Here is an 8,281-nt window from a genome sequence, read left to right on the forward strand (position 1 = left end):
GAGGGGAGGAGCGCGGCCCCGCAGGCCCTCCTCGCAGCCCCCGCCCCGCGCACCGGCTCCCCGTGGACACCTGCTCCGCCGAGAATCCGATTTTGCAAACATTGATTGAGAGCCCCGCAAGTGCCAGGCGCTGTGCCAGGGGCTGGAGCTTCAAAGCCAATCGAGGAAGAGAGGCTGCACTGGGTCATTAGCAAGCCGAGCAGGGGGCGGGGGGCGGGGGCGGGGGCGGGAGGGGGGTGTGCAGCGGGCAGCAGCCCGGCCAAGCCGTGGCAACAATGCTACGTGCTGCGAAAGATTTATCGGTGCACGCTGCCCTGGGGACGCGGAGGCGCGAGGGAGGAGAAGTACGCCTGGGAAGAAGGCAGCTGGATTCTGTCTGGGTGGGAGGGGGTAGGGCCGAAGGGGGGGGGGGAGACGCTAGTGTCCCCGGCTTCACCGCGGCGGGGGGACGGGGGGCTCCGAAATAGCTGGCTTCTATTGTGCTCCCTCTACCCCCATATACTCCAAGGATTCCCGATTATTAGCCCCAGACATAGAGGCAGAATTATTTCCTCGCTTCAGTTGAGGAAACTGATGTGTATGCAGGAAACAGTAGAAAGGTGTGACTGAGCAGAGGCTGGGGATCTTAGAGGATGAGAAGTGGTCTGGTGGGTGTGTCCCCTCCCTTCAAATACAGCATCAAAGAACATCACAGTGCATACTAAGCTGGTTAAGACACACATGTTCCGGAGAGGTAGGCAGTAGACAGCCCTTGCAGTTTGCGATTGACAGGCAGACTGTAAGAGGGCAGCAAATGTCACCAAGAAATTTCCCCTCAACCCTCAAGTTTCAGCTATTCCAGTGTTCCTCAGATTGTGTCTATGAGTCACCGGAGGCTTGTAGGGCAAGTAGTATCAGTGTATCAGTCTGCATTTCTGACAGGCCCCCAGTGACGTGATATGGGTAGACAGATAGCAGGACGAATTTAGAGTAGAGAAAAACTAAGAAACGGATTGCCTTGGTTAGGTTTTCTACTGTTGCGTTGAAACACCATGACCAGAAGGCAAGTAGGGGAGGAAAGGGTTTATTTGGCTTCCTTTTCCAGCTTCCATCTTTGGAGGAAGTAAGGACAAGAACTCAAGCAGGGATGGAAACTGGAGGCAGGAGCTGATGCAGAGGCCATGGAGGGGTGCTGGTTATTGGCTTGCTTCCCCTAGCTTGCTCAGCCTGCTTTCTTATAGAACCCAGGACCACCAGCCCAGAGATGACACCACCCACAATGGGCGGGGCCCTCCCCCCTTGATCAGTAATTGAAATCTTTACAGCTGGATCTCATGGAAACATTTCCTCAACTGAGGCTCCTTTCTCTGTGCTGACTCTGGCTTGTGTCAAGTTGGCACACAAAAGCAGCCAGTACATGGTTTTTCATTTGTTTTTCATTTTATTTTTGGTCTTGAGACAGGATCTTACTCTTTAGACCAGGGTGGCCAGGAACTCACAGAGATCCACCTGCCTCTGCCTCTGCCTTCTGAATGCTAGGATTACAGGCCTGTGCCACCACACCTGACCACAGAAGCGCTTTTACTGGTAGTGCATAAGCTTTGAAATTTTTGAAAAGCCAAATGATGTTTTCTTTGCTAGAGCACCATAAAAGGGTGTTCAATAGTTTGTACATGGTGTGTGAGTGTGTGAGAGAGTGTGTGAGTGTGTGAGTGTGTATGTGAGTGTGAGTGTGTGAGTGAGTGTGAATGTGTGTGTGAGTGTGTGTATAAGTGTGTGTATAAGTGTGTGTGTGTGTGTGGAGAGAGAGAGAGAGAGAACTCAGTCCCTACTTCACACAATATACAAAATTGAATTTTTAAGAGATAACATAAATCTAATTAAGTTAATAGAACTCCTAGGAGGAAACAATATATTTAAATACTGGTATAGGCATAGATTTATTTTTAAAAGATTTAAAAACAACTACATAAATGGACTGCATAAAAATCTAAACTGTGGGGCTAGAGAGATGGCTTAGTGGTTAAGAGCGCTTGGTCCTGCTGGGTGGTGGTGGCGCACGCCTTAAATCCCAGCACTTGGGAGGCAGAGGCAGGTGGATTTCTGAGTTCGAGAGTTCGAGGCTAGCCTGGTCTACAGAGTGAGTTCCAGGACAGCCAGGGCTACACAGAGAAACCCTGTCTCGAAAAACAACAACAAAAAAAAGGGTGCTTGGTCCTCTTGTAAAGGACCAAGGTTCTCTGTTCCCAGCACCATGTCAGACCACTGAACAGCCTGTAACTCCAACCACAGGGGAATATGAGGCCTCTGGCCTTAGTAGTCACCTACACTCACATACACACACACACACACACATACACACACACACACTTAAAAATAAGTCTTTATAAAAACAAAAAACAAAAACAATTATTAAGAAATTAAACAGCTGAAACAAGCCATAGTGGCTCATACCTGCAGTATCAACACTCTGGGTGCTGGAGAGATAGCTCAGTCAATAAAGTGCTTGTTTGCTTGTTGTGAAGACATAAAGACCTGTGTTTGAGCCCCAGCAACCACATGCAAAAGTTGAGCATGGTGGCATGTACTTGTAGCCCCAGACTTGGAGAGGCAGAGAAGAGATGGGCAGGTCCCTTATCTCACTGGCCAGACCGCCTATCCAGAGCCTATCCCAGTTGGTGAGCCCCAGGTTCCAGCAAGGGAACAAGGTGGACAGCTCCCGAAGAACAACACTGAGGTTGATTTCTGGCACCCACACTTGTACACATACACACCCTCACATGAATACACACACTCTCACATACACACACACATGCACACACACACCCTCACATGAATACACACACTCTCACACGCACACACACATGCACACACACACACGCCTTCACATGAATACACACACTCTCACATGCACACACACACACACATGAAAGAAAAACCACATGCTGGGAAGAAATATTATCTGATGAAGGACTTTTGCCCAAAATAAAGAACTCCTGCCATTCAAAAATAAAAAAGACAAGCAGCCAAAAAAAAAAAAATGGACAAAGATACAAGCATACATTCCACTAAAGAGAATACACAAATAACATATTGCCACATGAGTAAATGCTCACCCAACATCATTTGTCATCGTGGAAATGCAAATTAAAACCTGTCAGTTCCTGCTGCCATAACAAAAATACCACAGGCTGGGTATTTGATAAATAATAGAAATTTATTGCTTAAAAGCTGGAAAGTCCGAGATCAGAGCACAGCCGGATTATGGCTATGGCACCGTGTAAGCTTCCCGCATGCATCAAAAGAGGCCAGAGGGACAGAAAGGCATGGAAGCAGCCAGGAAGACTGGGGTGCTGCTCTCCCTAAATGTCCCCTAAGTACACTAATGCCTGTCAGTGAGTGAATGGACTGAGAAGTATATATGTACAATGGTGTCCAAGGTTGTTTTGCCGTTTCTATGATAAAAATACTCTGACAAAAGCAATGTAGGGGTTTATTCTGGCTCAGATACAAGAATACAGGACATCATAATGGGGAATTCACAGCAACAGGGACTTGAAGCAACTGGTCACGTCCTGTCTGAGTGATGGGGCAGTGGATGATGAGTGCATGCCTCTGCCATATTCCTCTTCTTGGTTAATACAGTCCGGGATCCCAGGCAGAGAAGGGTGCCACTCACGGTGGGCATAGCTCCCAGAATAAACTCAATAAAGATAAGACCTCACAAACATGCCCAAAGACTTCCCCCAGACCAGACTACATGGCATATGTCTGTAATTCCAGCACCTGGGAGACTGAGTCTAGAGGATCAGGAATTCAAGGATAGCCTAGCCTGTCTCTATCAGGAGTGGGTGGGAGAGGGCTGGAGAGATGGCTCAGCAGTTCAGAGTGTTTGTACTTTATCATGAGGTCCAAAGTTCAAATCCCAACACCCACACTGAGTGGCCTGAAATACATGTGACTATATCTCCACTAGATCCGACATCCTCTTCTGGCCTCCAAGGGTATACAACACACATAAGTGCACATACACTCACACAGACACACGCATGTACATGCTTACACACACATACACACACACATAAATAATAAAAAATAAAACAATCTTTTAAAAAGATAAAGTTTCATATGTATGTATATATTCTATAGTACAGGAGTTTTGGGGTTTTGGTTTGTTTTGGGGGGGTGTTTTTGTTTTTTCAAGCAAGCAGGTTAGAGGGAATGGCAAGTAGAGGAAGAAGAAAATTTGAGTGGCTGAGAGTTCAGAGTGAGGGTGCTGGGCAGAAAGTCCCGCCACAGACAGGTGGTAGAGGGCAGAGGCGTCCAAAATGACGGGGAGGCCATGGTGTGATTCGCCAGAGACAAGATGCTCGGTGCAGGGACCACAGCAGAGGAACTCGCACGCTGGAAGAAGGAAGAACAAAGAGATCTATTTGTGCAGGAGAGAGTGTAGGAAGCCTAATCCAGAAAAGATGGATGCCAGCAATCCGGGAAGAAGTGGCAGAGACTCTGCCTCCGGCTACAGGTGCTCCTGGCTGTGCATGGCGTTCAGCCCAGGCTCCGAAGGGAACAAGGAACAATTCCAAGAGAGGAAATGGGCTCCATCCCAGAAGGGCATCTCCAGGCGAGGAGGTGAGTCATAGGAGGATAAAGAGAAGCTTCTCAGTCCCGTTTATATCTCAGTGAGAAGTGAGTGGCAGTGTAGCTCAGTGGTAGAGCACCTGCCTAGCATATACCAGGCCCCTGCATCACAGTAAAATAAATAAAGAAAGAAATAAAAATAAAGAAATAAAAAGTTTAATATTTAGAATTCAAATACAGCTGGGCAGTAGGGGGTGCATGCCTTTAATCCCAGCACTTGGGAGACAGAGGCAGGTAGATCTCTGAATCAAGGCCAGTCTGGTCTACAGAATGAGTTCTAGGACAGCCGGGTCTACAAAGAGATACCCTGTCTCAGAGAGAGAGGCGGGGTTGGGGGGATAAAGAGGAGAGGGGGAGGAAAGAAGGAGAAGGAAGAGGAGGAGGAAGAGGAGGAGGAAGAGGAGGAGAAGGAGGAGGAGGAGGAGAAATTCAAATATGCACATAGGAAAGTACCTAAACCAAATTCTCAGAGCACTAAAAATCAGAACACTTGTGCAACCCCACACCCTGATGGAGAAGTAAACATTAGCAGCTCCCAGAATCCCCTGCAGACCTCTAGCCCACAGCTTTTAAGTTCCCACTCTATGGCTTAATCATACAGTATACATATTACCGTGCATTGGGATTCAGTCTGGTCAGCTTTAGACATGAATAAACAGACTCAGAAAATGCCTCATTCACCAGTATCTTCAGTTTTTGTTTACAATATATCCTTTCTGTCCAGGGACATATTTTGCTTACAATGTATCAGAGCTGTTAAGAGATGTGTGTTTTTGACATCTCCCACTCTGTGCCTTCTTCTGTGTCATCTTTTGATGGGCAGTTTTTTTATTTTAATGTAGTCAAGGCCATCACAATTTTCCTTTGTGCTCTTTATTTTTTGAGTCTCAACTATTCCTTCCCAGGGTTGGGAGTTGATAGAGTGCTTGCCTGGCATAACCAAAGCCCTCCATTTGATTCACAGCACCACATACACCAGGCGCTGGGGCAGCACCTGAGCGGTAAAGACAGATCAATAAGAAGTTCAATATAATTCTTAGCTACATATGAATTCAAGGCCAGCCTGAGCTACATGAGACTCTTAAAACTAAAAGGAAATAAGGGCCGGGGAGAGGGCCCAGTGGATAAAGCACTTCATACACAAAATGAGAACTAGAGTTAGGATGTTCAGAACTCAAGGAAAGCCAGGCACAGTGGGAGGTGTCTGAAATTCCCATGCTCCAGCGGCTAGGTGGGAGACAGAGACAGGAGAATCCCCGAAAGCTTGAGAGCCAGCTAGCCTTGCACATACTGTTAAAGTAACTTCTATTTGTCAGATGTAATTGTCATCTCCAAGACTTACTGTCTCTGTCTGATAACCTAGGTCTAGACTTGGAAGCTTCTAGCCTCTGTATAATCTAACCTAGGCCCAGAATGTTTTCAGCCTCTGAGATTCAGCTGTTCTGACTCAGACTGCTCTCCAAGCTGACTGATTCAATCTGGCTTCTCTCTCGGCCTCTAACCAAATTGCTCTGCTTGGCCTCGAACAAACTCTAGCCATCTGTTCTAATCTTCTGGCTCCTTCTCATTCTCTGGCTCATTCTGTCTTCACCAGTGTCTAGCTTGTTCTCTCTTCAACCTGTCTCTATAAAACTCCTGTTAAAACTGCCTGCTTCTCTGTCTCTCTGCACTGCTACAGCCCCCAAGTACCTTCCCTTTCTTGTCTCTTCTCCTAAGAGTTGGGCATATTCTATTCTGTCAAATCTTTCTCTGATTCGTTACTTTGTCTGCCCCTCAATTAGACACCACATGTGTGTCTAATTCAAACATGTGTTTGCCCTTCTACAAACTAACTGTACCTTAATTGTTTGGGATTAAAGGTGTCTGCTAAGAGCTGAGCCCCACCCTAACTAGAAACAGGTTTTTAGAGTTTGTTTGTTTGTTTGTTTGTTTTTGTTTTGTTTTCAGTAAATAACACAGTATGATCAAATATCCTTCAACTTTATACAGTTGGGAACAATAAAGCCAACCTGTTCAAATAAAACAGAAGTCAAGGACTAGCACTAGAGGCTGTCCTTTGGCCTCCATATGTGTGTCATGGCTTGTGAATGCTCATGCATGGGCGTGCACACACAGACACACACACACACATTACATTTTAAAAGACAAAGTCAAAAACTCCTCCCCTGTCCAAATGTCATGAAGTTGCTCTCTACGGTGTTCTAAATGTTGTACATACCTACAATTAATTTTCATGAATGATGAGAGACAGGGATGTAGTCTCTCCCCCCACCCCCTCTCTCTTCTGTGTCTTTCCCCACTACTTGGTATCATTAGTGTCTATACTGTAACTCCCATAGGCCCAGACAAAAATTACCCATGCTCTGAGCTCTATAGAAACACTCACACGTGCTGAAGAGATGACTCAATGGTTAAGAGCCCTCACTACTCATGCTGGTTAGGTTTTTGGTTTTGTTTTTTGGTTTTTTTTGGTTTTTTTTTTTTTTGCTTTTTTTTTTTTTGTCAACTTAGCACAAGCTAGGGGTCATTTGGGCAGAAGGAATCTCAACTGAGAAAAATGCCCCTACCAGACTGGCCTGTGGACAAGCCTGTGGGACATTTTATTGATTGATGATGGTTATAAGGGGTCCAGTCCCTTGTGGGCTGTGCCATCCCTGGGAAGGTAGTCCTGGGTGCTGTAAGAAACTAGGCCGAGTCATGCCGAGGTGGCACATGCCTTGAATCCCAGCACTCAGGTGGCAGAGGCAGGTAGATCTCTGAGTTTGAAGCCAGCCTGGTCTATAGAGTGAGTTCTAGGACAGTCAGGGCTACACAGAGAAACCCTGACTCAAGAAAACAAACAAAGGCAGGCTGAGCAAGCCATAAAGAACGAGCCGATAAGAAGTATTCTTCCATGACCTCTGTTTTCTGCTCTGACTTCACTTCATGATAGACTGTAAGCTGCCCTTTCCCCTCCAAGTTGCTTTTGGTCATGGTGTTTATCCAAGCAACAGAAACCCTAGTTAAGACACTTCCAGAGGATCCAGGTTTGGTCCAGAATCCAAATCAGGTATCTCAGAACCACCTATAATTCCAGCTCTAGGAGGCCAAACATCCTCTGGCCTCCATGGGCATCTGCACATATATGACACACATAAACTCATGCAGGCACACACATACATACACATACATTTTTCAAATGAATAAAATCTGTAGAAAATAAACACACATAAATGCATAAAGAATGCATGCCACAGGACTTTCGGGTCATGATTTATCTATCTGCTGTCATTCCGGATCTCTAGTGAAGTATACAGGAGCTAAGCTTGTCCCTTCCCCCACTTTTCATGCCTCTCTTTGATCTCATTAAAGAACTTCATTCTATTTACAGACACCAATCTGGCTTCTTCCGAAAGGCCTTTCCTCTCGTTAGGACTTCTGCCCTTCTCCTAATCTCTTCCAAAATGATCCATTGGACTCCGAGATATTCTCTTCCCTTGTTTTTCAAATCCGCTGTCAATTTTTTACTCTCCAGTCTTTGCCAAAACTTCCGGGCTGGAATTCTGCCCCTGCGCACTCAGCGAGGAGTCCCTGTGCTGAGATTCTCCCTGCTGTTTTCAATATCTGCAGTCCCTGAGAGTCTGTTACTATTGCCCACTGTCTCTGCGTGTCCTTGCCGTAC

The sequence above is a fragment of the Grammomys surdaster genome, unplaced genomic scaffold, assembly GCF_004785775.1.
Source record: "Grammomys surdaster isolate TR1022 unplaced genomic scaffold, NIH_TR_1.0 371, whole genome shotgun sequence".
NCBI lineage: Eukaryota > Metazoa > Chordata > Mammalia > Rodentia > Muridae > Grammomys > Grammomys surdaster.